At 40.1% G+C, this 25,021-nt stretch overlaps 1 protein-coding gene across 23 annotated transcripts in view; it reads right to left on the bottom strand.

Annotated features, from left to right (window-relative positions):
• RyR (Ryanodine receptor) overlaps positions 1 to 25,021 on the bottom strand; it is a 1,962,175-nt gene that overhangs the window by 1,323,395 nt on the left and 613,759 nt on the right. The gene's annotated exons all lie outside the window — the stretch shown is intronic.

Raw genomic sequence — 25,021 nt, 5'->3', positions numbered from 1 at the left:
AGCCATAACTGCGTAGCGGCTAAGGGCATCTATATGCTTCATCTGCGAGCCCGCACGATGCTCTACACTGAAGTCGTATTCTTCTAAAAATAAAATCCATCTCGCGACTCTAGTACACAGATCTTTTTTTTCTAAAGTTTTTGTGAAAGCGCTGCAATCTGTTACTAGTGTGAAGTGAGTACCTAACAGATATACCCTAAACTTCATAAGTGCTTCGATTGCAGCTAATATTTCAAGCTCATAACTAGTGTACTTTCTTTCTGCGTCAGTTGTTTTTCGACTCATATAATAAACCGTATGCAACTGTCCATCCTCGCCTGATTTTTGAAGTAGTACAGCAACGTAACCATCAATAGATGCGTCTGTATGCACTTCGGTTTCACAATTTTGCTTAAAAATATTTAACACTGGCTTTTCACCCAAAAGTATCTTTAATTTATCGAAAGCGTCAATTTTTTCGCTTCCGGTTTTAAATTTAGAATCTTGTTTCTTTAATCGGATAAAGGTTTTGCAACTATTGAAAAATTGGGTATAAACTTTCTAAAGTAACCCGCTAGTCCAAGGAAACTTTCTAGTTGTTTTAGAGTTTGAGGTACTTTAAACTTACGTAATGCTTCCACCTTCATTGGTGATGGCGATATTTTTCCATTTTCAACAACATGTCAGAGAAACTCTACACTTTTCATTAAAAACTGGCATTTTTTCAAGTTTAGTTGAAGTCCATATTCTTTCTAAATTTCTTAGAGCTTGTATTTCATTTTCAGAAGGAATTATCACGTCATCAACATACGGTAAGGCTATGCCATTGCGCGTCAGCTCTCGAAAAATCGTATTCACATGTCTTTGAAAAACTCCCGGCGAATTCGATAAACCGAAAGGTACCTTACAAAACTGGTATTGTCCATTATGGGTTACGAACGATGTGTATTTACGACTCGATTCCGCAACGGGTACAAGAAAAAATCCCTTTTTCAAGTCAATCGTACTGAACAATCGTACCGAGAACTGTTTGGATACAAATTGTTTGCCGTTATCGGAATGTACTATTTCCGGAACACCAAACTTATGAAATATTTCTTCGGTTAAGAACTTAACCACATTACTCGCGGTGGCTTCGCGCATTGCCTTCAAAAAAATAAACTTTGAAAAATGATCGATAATGATAAAAATAAAACATTTTCCTCGTTTCGATCTCGAATATTTGCCTAAAAAGTCAATATATAATTTTTGAAATGGGCGGACTGTTACCACTTCTTTTCCGATCCCTGGCTTTAAAATTGCATTACAAGGTTTTGATTCATTGCAGGTTTGGCATTCTCGCTCAAAGTTGCGAACCTGTACCAACATATTAGGCCAATAGTACAGTCTCTTAATTCGACGTAGCGTTTTCGCCATACCCCCATGTGCAGCTATCTCTGCACAATGTGCATTTTCGATGAGAGTTGACGTCAAGGCTTCAGGATCCCACAATTTCCACTCATTCTCCTCTAGCTCTACGTTAGTAGCCAAACACTTTTTAAAAACCATGCCGTCCTCTACCTTTAGATCAAGCAACCTTTCTCTATTGTTTTCTAACGTGTTAATTAATTCTTTATATTCCTTCGATTCGAACTCAACTGTGTCCATATTTGCTATTGGGGATTCTGTAATCTCTGCTATACAACGCGAGAGCGTATCGGCCACTATATTGTCTGCACCTTTACGGTGTTCCATTTCAAAATTAAAAGCTTGTAGTTGTAATGACCACCTAGCAAATCTCCCGTTTAAATCTTTTAAAAACATAAGCCATTCAGGCTAGCATGATCAGTCACTATCGTAAAGGGCATTAAATCGATATATGGTCGAAATCTCTGGACGGCCATCACCGCCGCAAGACATTCCTTCTCCGTTGTACTATATTTTCTTTGACATTCGTTGAACTTTTGTGAAAAGTATGCGATTGGCTTTTCTGCATCATCACTTTCTTTTTGGTAGAGTACTGCACCCAGACCATAATCCGATGCATCGCATTGTATGAAAAATCAGGGTGTCTGAGAACTGGAGCCCTTGTGAGTGCTCTCTTCAAGCTATTGAATGCTTCCACTGCTTCTTCAGACATTTGGAGCTTTTTCCCCTTCTTCAACGAATTTGTTAAAGGTGCGGCCATTGTGGCGAAATCTTTTATAAATCGTCTGTGCCATCCTGCAGTTCCGAGGAAACTGCGCACCTGTTTTACCGTTTCCGGAACAGGGATTTTCTGTATTGCTTTGATCTTCTCAGGATCTGTCTTTAACATCCCGCCTCCTACTATATAACCCAAATATGGCCATTCCTTGAAACAAAATTTCGATTTTTCCTACCCTATTGTAAGGTTTGCGTCTCTTAAGCAGATGACGACTTCTTGTAAAATCCGAGGATGCGAGTTAAAGTCAGGGGCGATGATTAGTAAATCATCCAAATAAATAAAAATGTTTTACTTTAGTCTTTGTGGAATGACAGGTCCATTAAGCGACAGAGTCTTTGGGCCGCGTTACATAATCCAAACGGCATTGTAACGAATTGGTAGAGTGGACGACCCGGCACAGTGAAAGCAGAGTAGGGTTTCTAGCTTCGTCTAGCTCGATCTGCCAAAACGCGAACTTTAAATCAACGCCACTTATAAAGTGTGTGTCGTCAATGCGACTTACTATACCCTCTATGTTTTGTAAAGGGTATGCATCTTGTACGGTGACGGCATTTAGTCTACGAGCGTATAAACAAACGCGATTTTTCCCCGGTTTCCTCGCCACTGTCATTCGGTTACTCCAGGGACTCTCACTCTCTTCTATAAGGCCCAACTCCAACATTTTGTCGACCTGCTGATACACGATGGCTTGCATATCCGGCGAAAGAGGGTAATGTCGCTCCTTAATGGGTACTTCTTCGTCGACCAACTTTATTGTATGCTTTTCCAAGCTAGCTGCTTGAGCTGAGCTGCTAGCCACCAGGAATAACGCCCGAAAATTCTACCAAAAAATACGGCGACAGACGGAAGGTTTTAAGACCGGGGCAAACTCCTGTAGGAATGAAAACGGCGACCTTGTAACTGATGTCCAGAGAGTGCTTAGATTATGGAGGGAATACTTCTCTGCTCTCCTAAATGGGGGCAGCAATTCACCGCGCAGAGATGAAGAACCCGAACCCGCAATCGATGATGATGGAATATATGTCCCCCCGCCCGATTATGACGAAGTTGGAATAGCAATAACCAGATTGAAAAACAACAAGGCCGTGGGCGCTGATGGATTGCCTGCGGAGCTATTCAAGTACGGCGGCGAGGAGTTGGTAAGGCGCATGCAGCAGCTTCTTAGCAAAATATGGGCGGACGAGTGCATGCCCGACGGTTGGAATCTAAGTGTTCTTTGCCCAGTCCACAAGAAGGGGATACTGCAAAATGCACCAACTATCGTGGAATCAGCCTTCTTAATATAGCATATAAGGTGCTTTGAAGTGTATTGTGCGAAAGATTGAAGCCCACCGTGAACCGGCTGATTGGAGCTTATCAGTGCGGCTTCAGACCTGGTAAATCTACCATCGACCAGATCTTCACAATGCGCCAAATCTTGGAAAAAACCCGTGAAAAGAGAATCGACACACATCACCTCTTCGTCGACTTTAAAGCCGCCTTCGACAGCACGAAAAGGAGCTGCCTATATTCCGCTATGTCTGAATTTGGTTTCCTCGCAAAACTTATACGGCTGCGCAAAATGACGTTGAGCAACACCATCAGCTCAGTCAGAATTGGGAAGGACCTCTCCGAGCCGTTCGAAACTAAACGAGGTTTCAGACAAAGTGCCCTCCTATCGTGCGATTTCTTTAATTTGATGCTGGAGAAAATTATACCAGCTGCAGAACTTAACCGCACTGGAACAATATTCTATAAAAGCGTGCAATTACTGGCATATGCTGCTGACATTGATATCATCGGACTAAACACCCGCGCTGTTAGTTCTGCTTAGTACAAACTGGAAAAAGAAGCGGTAAAGATGGGTTTGATGGTGAATGAGGACAAAACGAAGTATCTGCTGTCATCCAGCAAAGAGTCAGCGCATACGCGCCTTAGCAACCACGCTACTGTTGGCAGCCATAATTTCGAAATAGTAAAAGACTTCGTTTATTTGGGAACCAGCATCAACACTAGCAACAACATCAGGACTGAAATCCAGCGAAGAATCAATCTTGCCAATAAATGCTACTTTGGACTAGGTAGGCAATTGAAAAGTAAAGTCCTCTCTCGGCGAACGAAAATCATACTCTACAAGTCACTTATCGTACCCGTTCTGCTATATGGGGCAGAAGCATGGACCATGACAATAGCAGATGAAGCGGCTTTGGGAGTGTTCGAGAGAAAATTTCTTCGAAAGATTTATGGACCTCTACGCGTTGGCGCTGGCGAGTACCGAAGAAGATTTAATGATGGGCCGTACGAGCTGTACGCAGACATCGAAATAGTTCAGCGAATTAAAACGCAGCGGCTCCACTGGCTAGGCCATGTTATGCGAATGAATGATGATGCTCCGGCCAAGGAAGTTTTTCTATCGGATCCCGCCTATGGAAGCACTCCGTTGGAAGGACCAGGTGGAAAACGATATAAACTCCCTTGGTGTGACCAATTGGCGCCGGTTGGCGGAGCGAAGGAGCGACTGGCGCCCCTTGTTGGACGGCCATAACCGTTTAGACGGTTAAGCGCCAATTAAGTAAGTAAGTTTCCAAGCTAGTTCGTCCTAACCCGTGATTTTCATATGTTCTAAAACCCTTAACTACGTTTTCTAAACGCTCTTTCTGCTCTGCCGTTAAACTGTGTAAAACACGACGTTCGTTCCTGTCTTCCTCAGACACCATCCCCTGTTCTATTTTTGCTAAGTCGATTGCATCTACGGTTATAACATCTGGTGCCAAATTAAACGCCCTCCAAAAGTCGACCCCAAGGTAAATCTTTTGCTCTAGGTACGGGCAAAAGAAAAATGTAATTTTTTGTTCTACTGTATTGAACTTTACCGGTAAAGTTATTTTGCCTAAAACATTGTGTCTGCGGCCGCCTGCAGTTTTGACAGAAGACACATAACGTTCCATAGGAACTCCTAATTCTTCTACAAGCTCCCGACAGCCACGGCCTAGAATGCAGACAGAGGCACCAGTATCTAGTAAGCCGCGCGTTTGTATGCCCATTATATCTATATTCGCATATACTCGCGGGTCTGTGGTACTTAATGTTTTAATGGAAGCCACTACTTTCTGTCGGAGTTTTTTTCTTCTTTGAAATCGTTCCCTCGCCTTCTGAACTTTACGCGAAGCTGCACGGCGTCCCATAATAATACTTTCTGCAAAAATTCTTTCCCGAGTTTCAAGGTATTTTCTAAATCGTTCTTCACAGATTATCGTATTTTCCTTCCTGGTATTTGACGGCTTTATGGTTTTCGTATTTTTATTAAAAATGCGAATATTAGTTCTAGTTTCGTGTTCCATATACGGTTCTGTATTGGTTGACGCGTCTACTTTGACGAGGTTTGGGTGGAGCGCGATTCCCCCGTCACAACTGCGTTCCGTGAAGAGTTTGCCGCTGGGTTACACATTGGGCATTTAGGAGTGATGACATCCTGTTTGCCACATTTGTAACAAAAAATGCGTCGCTGAAGCGACATACATTCGGTGAAAAAGTGGCCGTCAGCGCCACAATTCCAGCAAGAAACGTTTCTACGAACGCTGAAGACTGATGACGTATTTCATCCACGGTGACTTGACCCTTATCACCGGGAGTAAAACGCTCATTATCTTCAGATTGGAAAAATTCATTCACATATTGTGTGCGTGACGTAAAACTATTCAACGGCGTGCGGTCCCGGCGTGGAAAGCATCGGTCGACCTCCTTGCATTCCATTCTTAATAGGTCTAGGGAATATGCCGAAATAGGGTAGACCATTTTAGCTAACGATTCGCGCAAGTTCCCTTTTACTAATCGTACTATTTCGCATTCGGGTATCGGATTTTTGAGTCGTGAACGTAAAATACCAACTGCGTGAAAATACTCGTCGATATTTTCTCCCGGCCTTTGCTTCCTCTCTGTCAATTCCCTAACAATCTCACAATCTGTACGTTGTGATGAAAATTGGTGTATCGACTCTGCCGTGCGACTTTATATAAAGCTAGTACCACTCGCGTGCTTTGCCGCTCAGCAATCGATGGAAATCGCGCATTATTTCATTCCATGTACACCCGTATTGACCTTTTAAATACTGTAATGGAAACATAAAATCTTCCACCGGCATCTCATCGCGGTACCCTTTAAAATCTAGTCCCCATTTTTCTACCTTAATCTCAGGCCTGGCAAGTTCCCTGTTCCTTAGTCCCGACGCATCTTGACGTCCTGCAGTTAGCTGCAAATTCTCCTTCCTCAACAATTTGTGGTTGGCGAACTGGTGGTATGTTGCTCGTGTAGGCTGCTGCACTGATCATGTGGTGATTGTTGTTTCTATTACCGTTACCATTACTTATGTCGGCATGCGTAGCTAAATCGACGGAGCGCCTAGAATTACGAGATTCATTACTCGAATCGTGTTTTCGTCGTTTATTATTTCGATTACGAGCCCTATCGTTACCCCCTGACTGTTCTAACGCTGTACCTGTATTTGGAGTCGCCCTAGTTAACCCGGTAAACTCTTCCGAATTTCCGTCATAATCGCTTGTTTCGCCTAGACCATCAATTCTTTTAAAATTGGTGCTAACTCATCCCTAAGCCCACGAGGGTTGCTTAGAGAAGTATGATTTAGCTCGACAATATTGGTAGCAGCAGGTGGTGGGAAATTCAGGTTAGATGGTGGAGCTGGCAATGGTTGCGATTGCTCCTTTGGCGCTTTCGGAATAGTACCGGTGCTCTTGTTTGGATCTGCTGAAGGGTTATTCGTATTCGCTTTCCTACTCTCTCCGCCAGCGGCTACGGCTGTGCTACCGCCTCCGAATCGATCAGAACGATCTATAAAGGTAGTGTCATAAGAGTCCGCCATATTGGAAGATTTTAGTTTATTTATTTGTTTAGTTTTGTGTCGGGTGTTGTAAGGTTCGAAGCGACCCATACAATTCGTGTTTTACCCCTCTCCCAGAGTCTATTTTTAACTTTGTTTCGCAAAAAAACAGGTAAGTCAGTTTCGAATCTGATTGCAAATTATTCAAAAAAAATGTTTATATCAAAAAAATGTATGATTTAAATTCCCACGTTTTCAAGGATCACTTCTAATATTTACTCCAAAGACAATTATTTATAATTTAAATTCAATTGACTTCAACTTGTTTTTCAAAAAAAAAAAAATATTAATAATTTAAAATTTCTCATATTAGATGACGTTCAGGCCTATCAAAAAAAATTTTTTTGATGCTAGGAGTCATTGGAGCAATTCTTGCGTTCCTACGACGGTGTATGCACTTCAGTATTTCATAAAAAAAAATCAATATATGGATATGTCGAAATTTCTACCCATTATGCAACATAAGCTTTATGTGACCAACAGCTTGTGGCAATAATGTGTAAATCCCATATATAAGAAGCAACTTATTAACAAAAAAAACTTAATAAGGACTTCCCTTTTATCTGAAGCTAAAAAAAAACTGATTGTATTGTAATTAATCAAAAAGAAGACAAAATTTTAGAAATTAGAAAAGATGCAAATAGCCGGTCACCCTAATGCGGCTATGCCATCTGTGGGCTATTGCTAAGGTCTGCCATCTGCTTCCAAGTCCTGTCTCGGTGCATTTAAATTTTAGGGTCAAACACCATAAATAAGTCACCGAGACAGGGTGTTGGTCGCATACGACCAGACCCGTTTAATTCGATGATTGCATACGTGAAAAAAAAATGCATATGTATATTGTAAAGATTGAAATATATTTATACGAAATGAGCTTTGGATATTATTAACGAATTAGATGTTGATATCGAATTTAAAATTTGCTCATTGGTGGGCGCCAATTTGAATCAGCGCCGCTGCTGTACAATCCTCACGATAGCATTTTATTTGATAACCATAGATATAAGGTATTAAAAAAAATTTCTTGTGTTTGGGCGCTATAATAAATATAGCGGATCGCTATGCTTTCGATTGGGCGCCATAATTAATAATAATTTTCACGTACACCTGTTAGAGGTGAATCCGCCCCTTTGCGCAATCAAGGTAGAATTTCCCCCAGCTAGTTCAGGACGAGAGGTCGGGGCCCTTAACCCTTGTCCACCTTGATGCGGGGCGGATGTCACAATCATCATTATACTTACATCCATGCACCCCTCTCGCAGAAAGCCCACCCTACCTTGGACCGCTCGAGTTTCTGCCTGGCAGCGAGTCCCCTTTTTCTATGCTCCAAATGACCCTACATACTCACCCTAATGTCATCTTTCCCCTCCCCACCCGATTAAATTTTGCATACCATATTTGTCTTTTTTCTTTCTCACTTTAAACAGGGCATTTTAATATCAAATGATCTTATGATCTATACAACAATTAAAAAAATTTAGGTTTAGCTTATCTAAGCCTCAGCTTACTAACGATGCTATTTCCTAAAAGCGTATATCTAGGTATGTCTTCGATTCTTACGCACTATGATCACCACATATATGTATATACATCATTTTTTTCTTTGTTGGACTTTGCATCAAAGCAAAAAAAAGGAGATTAAGTCACAATCGACTTGTACAAAAACATTAACAAAACAGGATCAAAACTTTTAACTTCGAAAACGCCGTATATATATATAAATTTACATGAGTCTCCTTACGACTAATAGGAGCACATATATATAGATTACCGCCAAAAAAAAGTTACCTTTTGAACCCATGAAAAAATTTATACATATATTATTACAAAAAAATCATATTACATACGTAAGGAACAGTACATATTCACCGATGACTTATCAACAAGAATTGCCTCTTTACAAAAAATAACGGAAATGTAAAATTATATAACCTCAAGTATAAGAACAGGTATATATATATGTGTATAACGGATCGCATATGAAAAGCACCGTACCACACTAATAAAAAAAATAAAATAAATGTAAGGCGCGATAACCTCCGAAGAGATCTAAGGCCGAGCTTCTCTTCCAATTTGCGTCGTGCTCCTCTTGATTTTCCCTACAAATTGGCCGGACGGGACCTACATGTTTTATGCCGACTCCGAACGGCATCTGCAAAGCAGATGAGTTTTCACTGAGAGCTTTTCATGGCAGAAATACACCCGGAGTGCTTGCCAAACACTGCCGAGGGGCGACCCCGCTTAGAAAAATTTTCTTCTAATTGAAAAATCTTATTTCTAAAATTTTGATGTTGCTTTGCCCGGGAGTTGAACCCAGGGCGTACGGTGTGATAGGCGGAGCACGCTACCATCACACCACGGTGGCCGCCACACTAATACTCTCAGTAAATTTACCAAACGCCACTCCTTTCAATTTGAATGCGATTTAACCCTCTAAAGACACCCTAAGGCCTACATAAAAGAGCTCTCTTTAGTGGTTTTGGGGGACTTTCTCGGAGGCAGGGCTCAAATGACCGTGAACATATAAAAAAAAATCCTCTATTCGAGAATTATCCGTTTGATATTTCTTTTTTGCGACCAGTTCACGCAAGTAATACGTGTGACATTCAACTTAACAAAATTTTGAACTTTTGAAATTGAAACAATAAGATAACTTCATTTATTTGGGAACCAGCATCAACACTAGCAACAACATCAGGACTGAAATCCAGCGAAGAATCAATCTTGCCAATAAATGCTACTTTGGACTAGGTAGGCAATTGAAAAGTAAAGTCCTCTCTCGGCGAACGAAAATCATACTCTACAAGTCACTTATCGTACCCGTTCTGCTATATGGGGCAGAAGCATGGACCATGACAATAGCAGATGAAGCGGCTTTGGGAGTGTTCGAGAGAAAATTTCTTCGAAAGATTTATGGACCTCTACGCGTTGGCGCTGGCGAGTACCGAAGAAGATTTAATGATGGGCCGTACGAGCTATACGCAGACATCGAAATAGTTCAGCGAATTAAAACGCAGCGGCTCCACTGGCTAGGCCATGTTATGCGAATGAATGATGATGCTCCGGCCAAGGAAGTTTTTCTATCGGATCCCGCCTATGGAAGCACTCCGTTGGAAGGACCAGGTGGAAAACGATATAAACTCCCTTGGTGTGACCAATTGGCGCCGGTTGGCGGAGCGAAGGAGCGACTGGCGCCCCTTGTTGGACGGCCATAACCGTTTAGACGGTTAAGCGCCAATTAAGTAAGTAAGTTTCCAAGCTAGTTCGTCCTAACCCGTGATTTTCATATGTTCTAAAACCCTTAACTACGTTTTCTAAACGCTCTTTCTGCTCTGCCGTTAAACTGTGTAAAACACGACGTTCGTTCCTGTCTTCCTCAGACACCATCCCCTGTTCTATTTTTGTTAAGTCGATTGCATCTACGGTTATAACATCTGGTGCCAAATTAAACGCCCTCCAAAAGTCGACCCCAAGGTAAATCTTTTGCTCTAGGTACGGGCAAAAGAAAAATGTAATTTTTTTGTTCTACTGTATTGAACTTTACCGGTAAAGTTATTTTGCCTAAAACATTGTGTCTGCGGCCGCCTGCAGTTTTGACAGAAGACACATAACGTTCCATAGGAACTCCTAATTCTTCTACAAGCTCCCGACAGCCACGGCCTAGAATGCAGACAGAGGCACCAGTATCTAGTAAGCCGCGCGTTTGTATGCCCATTATATCTATATTCGCATATACTCGCGGGTCTGTGGTACTTAATGTTTTAATGGAAGCCACTACTTTCTGTGGGAGTTTTTTTCTTCTTTGAAATCGTTCCCTCGCCTTCTGAACTTTACGCGAAGCTGCACGGCGTCCCATAATAATACTTTCTGCAAAAATTCTTTCCCGAGTTTCAAGGTATTTTCTAAATCGTTCTTCACAGATTATCGTATTTTCCTTCCTGGTATTTGACGGCTTTATGGTTTTCGTATTTTTATTAAAAATGCGAATATTAGTTCTAGTTTCGTGTTCCATATACGGTTCTGTATTGGTTGACGCGTCTACTTTGACGAGGTTTGGGTGGAGCGCGATTCCCCCGTCACAACTGCGTTCCGTGAAGCGTTTACCGCTGGGTTACACATTGGGCATTTAGGAGTGATGACATCCTGTTTGCCACATTTGTAACAAAAAATGCGTCGCTGAAGCGACATACATTCGGTGAAAAAGTGGCCGTCAGCGCCACAATTCCAGCAAGAAACGTTTCTCCGAACGCCAGACTGCTTATTTGAAAACTGATGACGTATTTCATCCACGGTGACTTGACCCTTATCACCGGGAGTAAAACGCTCATCATCTTCAGATTGGAAAAATTCATTCACATATTGTGTGCGTGACGTAAAACTATTCAACGGCGTGCGGTCCCGGCGTGGAAAGCATCGGTCGACCTCCTTGCATTCCATTCTTAATAGGTCTAGGGAATATGCCGAAATAGGGTAGACCATTTTAGCTAACGATTCGCGCAAGTTCCCTTTTACTAATCGTACTATCTCGCATTCGGGTATCGGATTTTTGAGTCGTGAACGTAAAATACCAACTGCGTGAAAATACTCGTCGATATTTTCTCCCGGCCTTTGCTTCCTCTCTGTCAATTCCCTAACAATCTCACAATCTGTACGTTGTGATGAAAATTGGTGTAGCAGCGCGAACTGTAAACTCGGCCAATCGACTCTGCCGTGCGACTTTATATAAAGCTAGTACCACTCGCGTGCTTTGCCGCTCAGCAATCGATGGAAATCGCGCATTATTTCATTCCATGTACACCCGTATTGACCTTTTAAATACTGTAATGGAAACATAAAATCTTCCACCGGCATCTCATCGCGGTACCCTTTAAAATCTAGTCCCCATTTTTCTACCTTAATCTCAGGCCTGGCAAGTTCTCTATTCCTTAGTCCCGACGCATCTTGACGTCCTGCAGAGATAGCTGCAAATGCTCCTTCCTCAACAATTTGTGGTTGGCGAACTGGTGGTATGTTGCTCGTGTAGGCTGCTGCACTGATCATGTGGTGATTGTTGTTTCTATTACCGTTACCATTACTTATGCCGGCATGCGTAGCTAAATCGACGGAGCGCCTAGAATTACGAGATTCATTACTCGAATCGTGTTTTCGCCGTTTATTATTTCGATTACGAGCCCTATCGTTACCCCCCGACTGTTCTAACGCTGTACCTGTATTTGGAGTCGCCCTAGTTAACCCGGTAAACTCTCCCGAATTTCCGTCATAATCGCTTGTTTCGCCTAGACCATCAATTCTTTTAAAATTGGTGCTAACTCATCCTTAAGCCCACGAGGGTTGCTTAGAGAAGTATGATTTAGCTCGACAATATTGGTAGCAGCAGGTGGTGGGAAATTCAGGTTAGATGGTGGAGCTGGCAATGGTTGCGATTGCTCCTTTGGCGCTTTCGGAATAGTACCGGTGCTCTTGTTTGGATCTGCTGAAGGGTTATTCGTAATCGCTTTCCTACTCTCTCCGCCAGCGGCTACGGCTGTGCTACCGCCTCCGAATCGATCAGAACGATCTATAAAGGTAGTGTCATAAGAGTTCGCCATATTGGAAGATTTTAGTTTATTTATTTGTTTAGTTTTGTATCGGGTGTTGTAAGGTTCGAAGCGACCCATACAATTCGTGTTTTACCCCTCTCCCAGAGTCTATTTTTAACTTTGTTTCGCAAAAAAACAGGTAAGTCAATTTCGAATCTGATTGCAAATTATTCAAAAAAAATGTTTATATCAAAAAAATGTATGATTTAAATTCCCACGTTTTCAAGGATCACTTCTAATATTTACTCCAAAGACAATTATTTATAATTTAAATTCAATTGACTTCAACTTGTTTTTCAAAAAAAAAAAAAAAATATTAATAATTTCAAATTTCTCATATTAGATGACGTTCAGGCCTATCAAAAAAAATTTTTTTGATGCTAGGAGTCATTGGAGCAATTCTTGCGTTCCCACGACGGTGTATGCACTTCAGTATTTCATAAAAAAAAATCAATATATGGATATGTCGAAATTTCTACCCATTATGCAACATAAGCTTTATGTGACCAACAGCTTGTGGCAATAATGTGTAAATCCCATATATAAGAAGCAACTTATTAACAAAAAAAACTTAATAAGGACTTCCCTTTTATCTGAAGCTAAAAAAAAACTGATTGTATTGTAATTAATCAAAAAGAAGACAAAATTTTAGAAATTAGAAAAGATGCAAATAGCCGGTCACCCTAATGCGGCTATGCCATCTGTGGGCTATTGCTATGGTCTGCCATCTGCTTCCAAGTCCTGTCTCGGTGCATTTAAATTTTAGGGTCAAACACCATAAATAAGTCACCGAGACAGGGTGTTGGTCGCATACGACCAGACCCGTTCAATTCGATGATTGCATACGTGAAAAAAAAATGCATATGTATATTGTAAAGATTGAAATATATTTATACGAAATGAGCTTTGGATATTATTAACGAATTAGATGTTGATATAGAATTTAAAATTTGCTCATTGGTGGGCGCCAATTTGAATCAGCGGCGCTGCTGTACAATCCTCACGATAGCATTTTATTTGATAACCATAGATATAAGGTATTAAAAAAAATTTCTTGTGTTTGGGCGCTATAATAAATATAGCGGATCGCTATGCTTTCGATTGGGCGCCATAATTAATAATAATTTTCACGTACACCTGTTAGAGGTGAATCCGCCCCTTTGCGCAATCAAGGTAGAATTTCCCCCAGCTAGCTCAGGACGAGAGGTCGGGGCCCTTAACCCTTGTCCACCTTGATGCGGGGCGGATGTCACAATCATCATTATACTTACATCCATGCACCCCTCTCGCAGAAAGCCCACCCTACCTTGGACCGCTCGAGTTTCTGCCTGGCAGCGAGTCCCCTTTTTCTATGCTCCAAATGACCCTACATACTCACCCTAATGTCATCTTTCCCCTCCCCACCCGATTAAATTTTGCATACCATATTTGTCTTTTTTCTTTCTCACTTTAAACAGGGCATTTTAATATCAAATGATCTTATGATCTATACAACAATTAAAAAAATTTAGGTTTAGCTTATCTAAGCCTCAGCTTACTAACGAAATTTGCTATTTCCTAAAAGCGTATATCTAGGTATGTCTTCGATTCTTACGCACTATGATCACCACATATATGTATATACATCATTTTTTTCTTTGTTGGACTTTGCATCAAAGCAAAAAAAAGGAGATTAAGTCACAATCGACTTGTACAAAAACATTAACAAAACAGGATCAAAACTTTTAACTTCGAAAACGCCGTATATATATATATATATAAATTTACATGAGTCTCCTTACGACTAATAGGAGCACATATATATAGATTACCGCCTAAAAAAAGTTACCCTTTGAACCCATGAAAAAATTTATACATATATTATTACAAAAAAATCATATTACATACGTAAGGAACAGTACATATTCACCGATGACTTATCAACAAGAATTGCCTCTTTACAAAAAATAACGGAAATGTAAAATTATATAACCTCAAGTATAAGAACAGGTATATATATATGTGTATAACGGATCGCATATGAAAAGCACCGTACCACACTAATACTCTCAGTAAATTTACCAAACGCCACTCCTTTCAATTTGAATGCGATTTAACCCTCTAAAGACACCCTAAGGTCTACATAAAAGAGCTCTCTTTAGTGGTTTTGGGGGACTTTCTCGGAGGCAGGGCTCAAATGACCGTGAACATATAAAAAAAAATCCTCTATTCGAGAATTATCCGTTTGGTATTTTTTTTTTGGGGACCAGTTCACGCAAGTAATACGTGTGACATTCAACTTAACAAAATTTTGAACTTTTGAAATTGAAACAATAAGATAATCTTAATCTGGCCTACCCTAATACATATAATTTACATAGAGACTTTTGGTATCTTGCTTTCTGGCTTTTGCTCCGATCGCCGGCGCACTGGTGTAAAATTGCTGGTAGGTTGCAATCTCTGCTGCTTGAATTGGTGCTAAATAACATGTATTTGGTGGAGACTGATTTGGATGACGTGTATTTGGTGGTAATAGATGTTGTTGAAACGGGTAGCATATATATAAAGGGAAATTTCCCAGCGCCTTGCCCCAGCATTTGGATGTCGCAGAAGGTGTTCCCACTGGAGGAACGAATGTAGTTAGCAGAGTTGAAATGGCTGGTGGCTTCCGCGCCAACTTTGCGTTCACGCACCTTTGGCCATACATATATTAACGGTATATAGGCAATGCACACATATAAGGGTGTTTACAAAAGATAAAAGTTGTAATGAATTTATCCCAAGAAAAAATGTTTTACATGTCTCAAAGATACAAGAATGTTACTGAAGACAAATTTACACGAAAGAAAAATAGGAGAGTGGGGATTTCCACTACTGCAGAATATTGGTGACCATAGTCACGGTTGAGGTAACGTGAACCCCAAGGTGGCGCAAAAGCTTATATACCTATCCGCAAAAAAAAAACTATTAGGGACTTCTTGACTCACCAGGTTACATAGACTGCATCACTTTTTCGGAACTTATCCTCTTCCGCACTTTCCAAGAATTTCTGGGATTTATAGAATTGTGGTGTATGTTGAAAATGGTGTCCTCCTCGTTTGATTATATGACGTATAACATTTTGCGCGCAACGCGCCTTCGGATTCTTATTTTCTTTTCTTTAAACACTTCGTACATCTACAACACGAATCGGCTTATTTTTATTTAAATTAAGGCGCGCACCGGGAAATTTTTTTACACTATTATTTGAACAAACAATATATTTTTTTTGCGATGCAGATCCGCGCACTAATGACTGTTGGCACTCTATGTAACACAATTAATCTCTTTGCCTATAGTTACCCCAATATGTATATATAAGAGCGATCCATAAGAAACATCGTTTTCCTATGCCGTTTCCTATTGTCATTTTTCCGAAATCAACCGCAACCACCAACACCCTATCTCTGTCCTTTTTCATATTTTCACCACCCTTCGTGGCCATCTGGCAACCTTCCACACAGAGCTTTTAAAATTTCCCTTTTTGGGGGTTTTGTTGCTCTTCCTTATTTTGACATTTCTGTTTGTTTATGTCTTTAAACATTATTATACGAAATTATTTGTGGTGGTTCCTTTTTATTATTTTATTGGTTATTTAGTGCTTGTGAGCAAAAAAAAGGAGACAGTGAGGCTTTGTGCTGCCATAACGCATTGTTATCTGCCTCAGTACTCGCTGTGTAAAAGCCACCTTCGTGCTTATGGCAGCCAGGTGCAGGAGCTCCCAACATTTGACCCAAGACCAAAGGTAACCGCGTCCAAAAATATCTGGCGGGGTGTCAAAAGGCGCGCTTTGGACCCAGGATGACGACTCTGAAAGCGGAAATCAAAAATTTTGTATCTGCCACGAGATTTACGCAGGCGAAATAAAAAAGATGTTCATGTGGTTTTTGTAATCTTGATGGTTTAGTTGCCCATCAAAAAAAATTGTGCACTTATATAAGTGGTCAGACTTACGTTTTTATGCCCAGACTAATTGTTTTTCTTTTCTTTCTTTATTTTGTTTTCAGTGTGTACCTTATGAGGCTCCGGCTTTGGGCCCTTTGCTCCCTGCTGCCACAATCGAGCGGGACAATGTGCGCTCAAAGCCCAACGCGGGGAACACACACACCCTGACAAGTTTTACGTCGTCGGCATACAAACAAATATATTATAGTTGTGGAAACACCGTTTATAAAGAGCAAAAACAGAATAGGACCGAGATGGCTGCCCTGAAGCACACTGGAGGGAACATCGATGACATTCGAATAAATGTTTTTAAAAATTACTCTTTGAGTTCTACCGCAAAGATAGGAGGAGATCCAGCGAGTTAGGCCAGGTTGAAAACCAAGCAATTCGAGTTTATAAAAAAGTAATGAGTATCGTACTTTGTCGAATGCTTTGCTGAAATCAGTGTATATAACGTCGGTATGATGGTTGTTTCTAAGCCCATTAAAGACGTGAGTTGTAAATTCAAGCAAATTGGTTGTGGTTGATTTGGCTCTACAAAAGCCATGCTGAGATCTATCTATCTATGTAGAAATCGAAAATGTAAGGTGATTAGTAACGATTGCTTCGAAAAGCTTAGGGATAGCGGAGAGCTTTGCTATTCCACGATAGTTTTCAATAGACGACTGGCTTCCTTTTTTATGGAGAGGGATGAGAAAAGATTCCTTCCAAGCCGTCGGAAAAATGCCATTTTTTTAAGAGAGGTTAAACAGATCAGTAAGGGGCTGGCACCAGCGCACTTAGGCCCAAAAAGGTCCCCTACTCAAGCCAACATGTCGATTCAGCAAATGTCAGGAATTTCTTAGGTTCGAACTTAGCTAGATTACAAAGATCGTCAAAGAAGGGAGATCCCAAAGATTTCTTCCTCTTGCGCAAAAGCGCAGGACAATCGCATCCATTACTTTTTTATAATAAATTTTAGATAACTATTTGACAATTTTTTGGTAACATATCGATAACTTTTTGATAAATAATCGATAACTAGTCGACAATTAACCAATAAATTTGATAACAAACCCATAACTTGTCGGCATATATGAGCCCTTGATTTTGAAAGTGGTATAAGTCAAAAATTTTTAAGGTCTAGTTTATCAGCTATTTCATATCAAATCCTAATAAAATAACATAATCTGAAGAGATTAGCAGAATGCCATGAAAACTAGCTCGATAAAATGTGCTTATTTTTTGGTTAGTAAACAAAATACAGTTACTGTTTTTTTTTATAGTGGTGTAAGTCAGTCTGTTCACAAAGTTTGGCAAAATAATTAGTAATTTTGTAATATCTTCAGATAGCGGTTCAGGTATGATCAAGTAATTTTTTTAATGTAAAAAGATTAAGCCGTGTCTTAAATGCTAAAATACCTGGAACGGATGGTCGTGACAAAATGGCTGGTTCATCTAGTAAAACAGATGCAGAAAAAATTAAAGTGGTACGAGAATATATTCTGAGTTTTCCAACATGTGAGAGCCATTAGAAGAGATCCCATGTCACTTCAGGTCGAAAGTATCTAAGTGCTCACTTAGATATTCGTAAAAGGTATGAGCTGTATGTGAAAAAATGTGATGAAAATAATACATCACGCGTGAAGGAGTGGACTTACAGGAAAATATTCAATACGGAGTCCAACTTAAATTTTCATACTCCTCATAAAGACACGTGAGAAAAGTGTCATTCGCTAAAACTAAAAATTGAAGCATCCAGTAATGAAGACGAAAAGTTCCATCTAACGGAAATTCACGATTCACATCTTAACAGTGCTGAACAGGCTAGAAAAAGTTTAGCACTTTCTTATCCAAAACTTTCTGCTCCGGTAGCTTATTATAAGCGCAACATGTTTGTATACAATTTAGGGTTTCATAATTTTCACAACGAAAATGCTAAAATGTATGCATGGGATGCAACAATCGACTCAAGAGGATCACAGGAAGTTGCTTCCTGCATCTTAAAGTACATTCGGGACATTACCACTCAAAAGCATGTCATAGCTTACAGTGATGCCTGCTCATGACAAAATCGTATAATTAATATAGCTTTAATTTGGTTAAAAATTGTTTTACGTGGCTGACTGTTTGGGTGGTGAGGAGCGGCGGCAAACAGGTATGCTTGCGGGCCCAGGCTAGCTCGTCGTCTTGGGCGGGGTATTGCACCACCGACCTCACCCGCAGCCACATGAACAAGATAGGGGTTCTTACCTGCATGATGAAAAAAAAGGAAAGAAAAAGCTGAAAAAGATATAATTAGTCGTGAGGGGCAAAGTTAGGAGGGGAAAGCATAAGGGGTAGAAAAAGCTGGAGGCCTGTCCTGTCAGGTGGAGTCTAACCTTCCTCTGCAGTGCAACTTGCACTGCACCGTGGGCACTGTGCTGACTCCTGTTTACCTTACAGTGCTCCCAAACCTGACACTAGTCTGTCCTCTGTCAATCAGTCATTTTCCCTAAACACTCACCTTCACCTTACCTTGCCACGCACAAGCGCAGCAACAACACCAAAAATGGGAATTTAGCCCTGCATGATCAGAAATCTATGTTTTCATCCATACATTTCAAAACTTTATTAACAATTTCATTTGGCTTAGATCTCTACCCTAAAGCTATTTATCTATCGAATGTAACCCAAAGTTATAAACAAAAAAAATCCGCTTAAAATTAAGTTTCAAGAGAAACACAATAAAATATAATAATATACGATTTAACTTCAATTCAATTTAACAAAATTGTTTGAAAAAATAATATAAATAAAAAAAGGGAAGCAAGACAAAATAATGATATATGATGTAAATTCAACTCAATTCAATACAACTGTTTTTACCGAAAAACATATAAAGTGAAAAGAAAACAACAAGAGGTGGGTTTTCTTATACTAGTGACAGTAAGATGTATGAACCACCCTAATGTCTTATCCTACCAATCTTAAAGATATGAAATTCAAACAAAATAGACTGAGAGGGCGAACAAAAAAATTAAGAACCCTAATCCCTGACCTATCGCAACCGCTCAAGTAAATATAAGATCAATTTTGTATAAAACAAAACTAGGTCATCAAAGTAAAGCAAAAAAACCAGTATGGCATATTATAAACAAAATGTGTGTATGTTTGTAGTTATGTATGTACATGTATCCCTTACGTTTAGGTTTCCTTCTTCTATTTCCTCAAGAAGATCAGACATCATATGCTAATATATGTACATACATTCAAATATGTGTATTAGCAAAAATATTGTGCTCAGATTTTACTCACCCATATACTCGTACTCCAACGGCGCCGGTACAGTTGAGTGGATGCGCTGAATTCGCTGAAATGGCAAGAGTCAAAAACGTACATACATAGGCTCATGGTAGCCACCCTCAATCACTCAACCAAGATCACTCGCTAGTGATCTTTGGTAATGAGTGCTTTGGTAGTATCAAATCTACCGGCGTGGAGATCAAATGCAAAGATAAAAAAAAATGTGTATTCTACCAAAAAAAATGCCTTTGGTGCGGAAGGCACACTAACAGAGATTAGTAACTCAGGTTTGTGAGGCTAAAAAAAGTTATATTGGAATTGATATTGCCAATAATCGTAAAAAGTAAGTACAAAACAAAAATATGAAAAAAATGGCATTTTAAAATTCTAATTTGGTGCTACCATTGATAGCAGAAACCACTTGTAAAAGAAAAATGTGTATAAGGCAGAAGACGGAGATATAGAAATACTAAAAAAAATTAAATGTGAAACTGAAGTGGAAAAATTAAGAAAATGAAGACACGAAAAGAAAAAAATGATGGAGGCAAAAGTGCCACCTTTAACTCCTGAAATATGGAGTTAAAGTAAACTCAGACATTATATGCGCGAAAAAGAAATGATTGGCCGCGGAAATAGAATGCCCCCTTTTGCCCGTTTCCTACCAACTAATTATGCCCCTTATGACAAGGTTTGAATAATAATTTTAAAGGTATATAAAGAAAAAAACATATGAAAATAACAATGTTCATCCGTTGTATTGCCGGAAAAGCTCCTCCCTCCGCCGGTGTTTGTTGTTGTTTATTTTGGCCAAGTATGTGAGCTAGCCCCAAAAATATGGAAATGTTGCTACCAGCTTCGTTGTGATTGTTGCCAGTGTTTTTCCCTATTGTCGTTTTGCCAAAAATCGTCTAGTACCTTTTGTCTTGTTGTAGGTGTTGACGTGGTTGTTGTTGTGGTTGCGGCTCAATGCCGCCGGTGAAAACTACTATTGAAGTTGAAAAGTTTATTGTGTCTTTGCTGTTGTTGTTGCGGCTCAACGCCGCCGGTGAAAAATGCTATATGCCAAGTTGAAAGTTCTGGTAGATGATTCTGTTGTTGGGCGGTATGTCGCCACTATGAGGAATTTGTTGTTTTCGTTGTTGGTGTGGTGTGCGCCGGTAAAATAAAAAATGTAATGTAGTGTTTTTCGATGCGTAATAATTATTGTCGCCAATTTACAAACGTTGTTGTAGTGTTGTTGGGCGGTGTGTCGCCAAGAAAAATAATAAATACCGGTTGTGGTTGATGTTGCGCCGCCAATATAACAAAAACGGTGTAGTTGTGGTTGTTGTTGTGGCGTGCGCCACCAAATTAAAAATGACGTGTGTGGTGGTTGTTGCCGTACGTTGCCAATAAAAAGTGCTGTGCCCAGTGGTGCTTCCCAGCAGGGTGTGCCCTGTTAGCTAGCGTTACAAATTGGTGGGGATAATGATATTTGCTGTCTGCATGATAATATGCTCACCGACATACATATGTCTGTATGCAGGCGTGCATACGTGCATGCAAGTTTGCTTTTGGCTTGCATGGAAAATTGGCTATATAGAAGCCAACTTCCCAGTGGGCATGCCAAGTTGAAAAAAAAAACAAATCCAAAGCCAAAGGCAACCATTAGACTTACTTGGTTTTTAGCTGTTGCGACACACGTTGTAGTTTAGTTAATTTCTGCTGCAATGGTCAGAATCGGGTGCTAGGTGGCAAACCAGATTTATTTGGTTTTAACGTTCGCGATACAATTTTCGCCGCGCACTACTCAATTAAAGAAAGCTTTAGCTAGCCAAACGATTTAGCAAACATGCGTTACCTTCAGTTTGAGGCGCGCACTAAAAACTTGGTGTAATTAAAATATTTTTAAGTATTTCACACTTTACACTTACACGCACTGCCACTGATAAAATGATACTTTGGCCCGTTGGCTGATTTTCCCTCTTCTTATAGCCACCGCCGTGGTAAGGAACGTTACCTAGGAACGGAAAATTCCTACCTATACAAGCTAAACCTTCTTTTCGGCTTTCCCGTATTTTCCACCGATACGTTCATACAATCCTGCACTCATACATTTACACGCTTACCGCTCCACAAAACGAACACCTACACAGATACATTTGGTTCGTGCCTTGACCGCTCACACTGATGCATTCACATGTTCATAGCCTTGTACCAATTCACATCAACATACATAATACAGAACAAAACAAACACATAGGTACATGGGATTCGTCAATGCTGCTAGGCTGTTAGCAACATAGTAACTGCTGCTAACAACCTGATGCCAACGCGCAACATCTCATTTCCGCTGCAACATTGTGTTCATTGTAGGTACAATGTTGTCACTACGCGATGTTATTAGGTTAGTGGCAACATTGCGGCTAAGGCACGGAATTGGACACAAACCATATAAACACATAGGCACATATACGCGCTGCCACTCATTCAAGCCAGTATGGAGACAGGCTGTCCTTACAATTGTTCAGTCATCTGATAATAATCTTGAAACAGTTGATCATAAATTTATGGTATCCGACCATTCTTTTTCGCCAAATGATCGCGATTTTGGTTTTATAGAAACTAAAATTAAAAAAAAAAAAACGAATTATTTATACATCCCTGAGCATTACTATAATTTAATAGAAATATGTAAAAAAAAACATTTTTGGTAGTACAAGATTTCATTTCGACAAAACAACTAAAAGAATCAACGAATAATAGAAAGAAAAACACCAATTGAGAAGCTGCGTTTTGGCTAAAAACATAATGGATCAGATTTCTAAAAAATGCTCCATATAAGACGTTTTATAAAACTTCCTTGGATGACAATTCCGAGTTCAAAGTATTAGATCTCTCACCTAAAAGAGGAAGACCTAGAATATACGAAAATATTGATTTGCTTCCATTATACATAACCATTAGACCAATACAGAAGAAAAACGTAAAAATATGTTGGATTTACTACCCTATATCCCACCAATTTTTCACACACTTTATTTCCCTAAATATTAATAAATAATTTCCTTAGTTATAATGAAATGAGTTTGAGTAAAATGTTAATTACTAATAAAAATTTTTCCTTGATGGAGTAAGTCATTTATAAAGTAATCCAGTTAATTTTGAAACTGGTATAAGTCATTTCAAACTTTCAAAACCACATTTCCTTTTAAAAATGGTTATAAATTTCACGATCGTAATAAATACTTGTTTGTTAACCTTACTTTAATGTCGAAAAATCACATTCCATATCATACCACTTTCAAAATCAAGGGCTCATATGTAAGTAATACTAATATATTGCTAATAGAAAATGCTCGCAATGTGTTTTGAATTTGAAATCAAAACAAGACAGCCTATAAAATTTTTGTGATTGTAGCAGCATAAGTGTGACAAGAAGAAATTGAAATTTAGGTATATTCAATTAATGAATACAAAAACAAAAACGTTTAAACAGCAATATATCGGCGCTCTGATGTTTGGGAATGTACCTAGCCTTTTGTAGCAATATAGGAGTATTACATATATGCTGGTCGGTAAAAAATTAGTGAACCATTGATTTATTATCAATATCAATACAAATATAGCTACGGAGGCCGTCGTGATGTGGTTGTTGTTGTTGTATTAACAGTGCTTCGCCCCATTCAGTGGACATGACCACTCACAAATTCTCATCAAAGTCCTCTAACAGGAGTGCAAGGAACTTGCATTTTTAACAGGGGCAGACCATAGGGAGATTGGTTTTAGAGGCATAGGTTCCACATTACAATTGAAAAGATGGTTGGTGTCATGTGGCACTCATCGCATGCAGGACATACATTACGTATGGCGGGGTTGATTCTGGACAAGTAAGAGTTTAACCTATTATAGTATCCAGAACGAAGTTGGGCTAGGGTGAATCGTGTCTCCCTTGGTAGAGTGATTTCTTCTTCTGCAAGGTTAGGATATCGTATTTTAATAGCTGAGTTCATCGGGCGCATCCTGGCAAAAGCGTTTACCGACTCTGAGTGGATTTCGCTTAGCGCCTGTCATGCTTGTATGGATCAAACGGCTGTGTCGGAAGGTGCCAAACTGGTGAAGCTTAGCTCATGACCGGCCGGCCAGTGGCTTTTTACGTGGTTAGCAACGTTTCTTTATCTTTTCCCCAAGATCCAATTTCGGTGGCATGCGCCTTGGAGGTCAGAGTATTATCGAACGTTACCCCTAAGATCTTTGGGAGACTGACAGTCGGTAGCGTGACACAATCGACGCGAACGTCCAATAATTGCGTCATCTATTCCTTCCACGTACTAAACAGAGTGGTCTTGGATGTTATTGGTGATAATACCCAGATTCCGCGAGGTGGAGAAACTAGAAAGATCGGGGATATAGCTGTTTATTTTAGAAACTAATTCATCTATTTAAAGGAAGGGCTCCGTTGCCATAATCGTGCAATCGTCGGCATAGGAAATGATTGTAACTCCTTCTGTGATATGTACAAATTAAACAGAAGGCTACCCTCTGTTTAATTTTCCTAGGCATTGAGATTTCGTTCCTAAATTGAACCGACGCTTGCCGACTATTCAAATAATTTGGGGTCTATCTTTTTAGACAAGGGGGAAGGTGCAAGCCTTCTATGTCTTGGAGTAGCGTGCCGTGGTTGAAAGTGTCCTAAACTTTTGTCGTCACTCTGGGAGTCAAAGATGGGTGAAGACGCCTTGAAGGATATAGGCTTTGTGGAGTGTGTTTTCCGACTGCTGCTGGAGTATCTGGTGTCGTTGAGTTGGTACTTGTGTTTTTTGGCAGCACGGTGCAACGAATGCAGCGGTCGGACGGTTGCCATTTCTAAGCCCAGAGCATCTATGAAGGTGGCAATGGCCAAGGCATGAACTGCATTGGACCGATGTCGCGATCATAAATATTCTTATCTGGCATACGGAGCACATGGTGTGGGGGACTAGGAGTTGATGACTCCTTACTAAGCGAGTGCGTGTGTCGGAAAAGAAGGGGAGGGACGGGGGTAAAAGCTGATGCTATGCATTGCTACTGTCCACGCTTCGTGAATTGTAGTGATGTGTTGCAGCGGCCGCGTTAGCTGGAGGTGCCGTTTGGCGCGAGCAACAGCGGACAGTCGATGTTGGCTGCTGGGCAGTGTGGCTGCTAGAACGTGGCGGAGGT

The sequence above is a fragment of the Eurosta solidaginis genome, chromosome 3 (assembly GCF_040869045.1).
Source record: "Eurosta solidaginis isolate ZX-2024a chromosome 3, ASM4086904v1, whole genome shotgun sequence".
In the NCBI taxonomy this organism is placed as follows: domain Eukaryota; kingdom Metazoa; phylum Arthropoda; class Insecta; order Diptera; family Tephritidae; genus Eurosta; species Eurosta solidaginis.
This window is presented reverse-complemented; position numbering and strand designations above follow the sequence as displayed.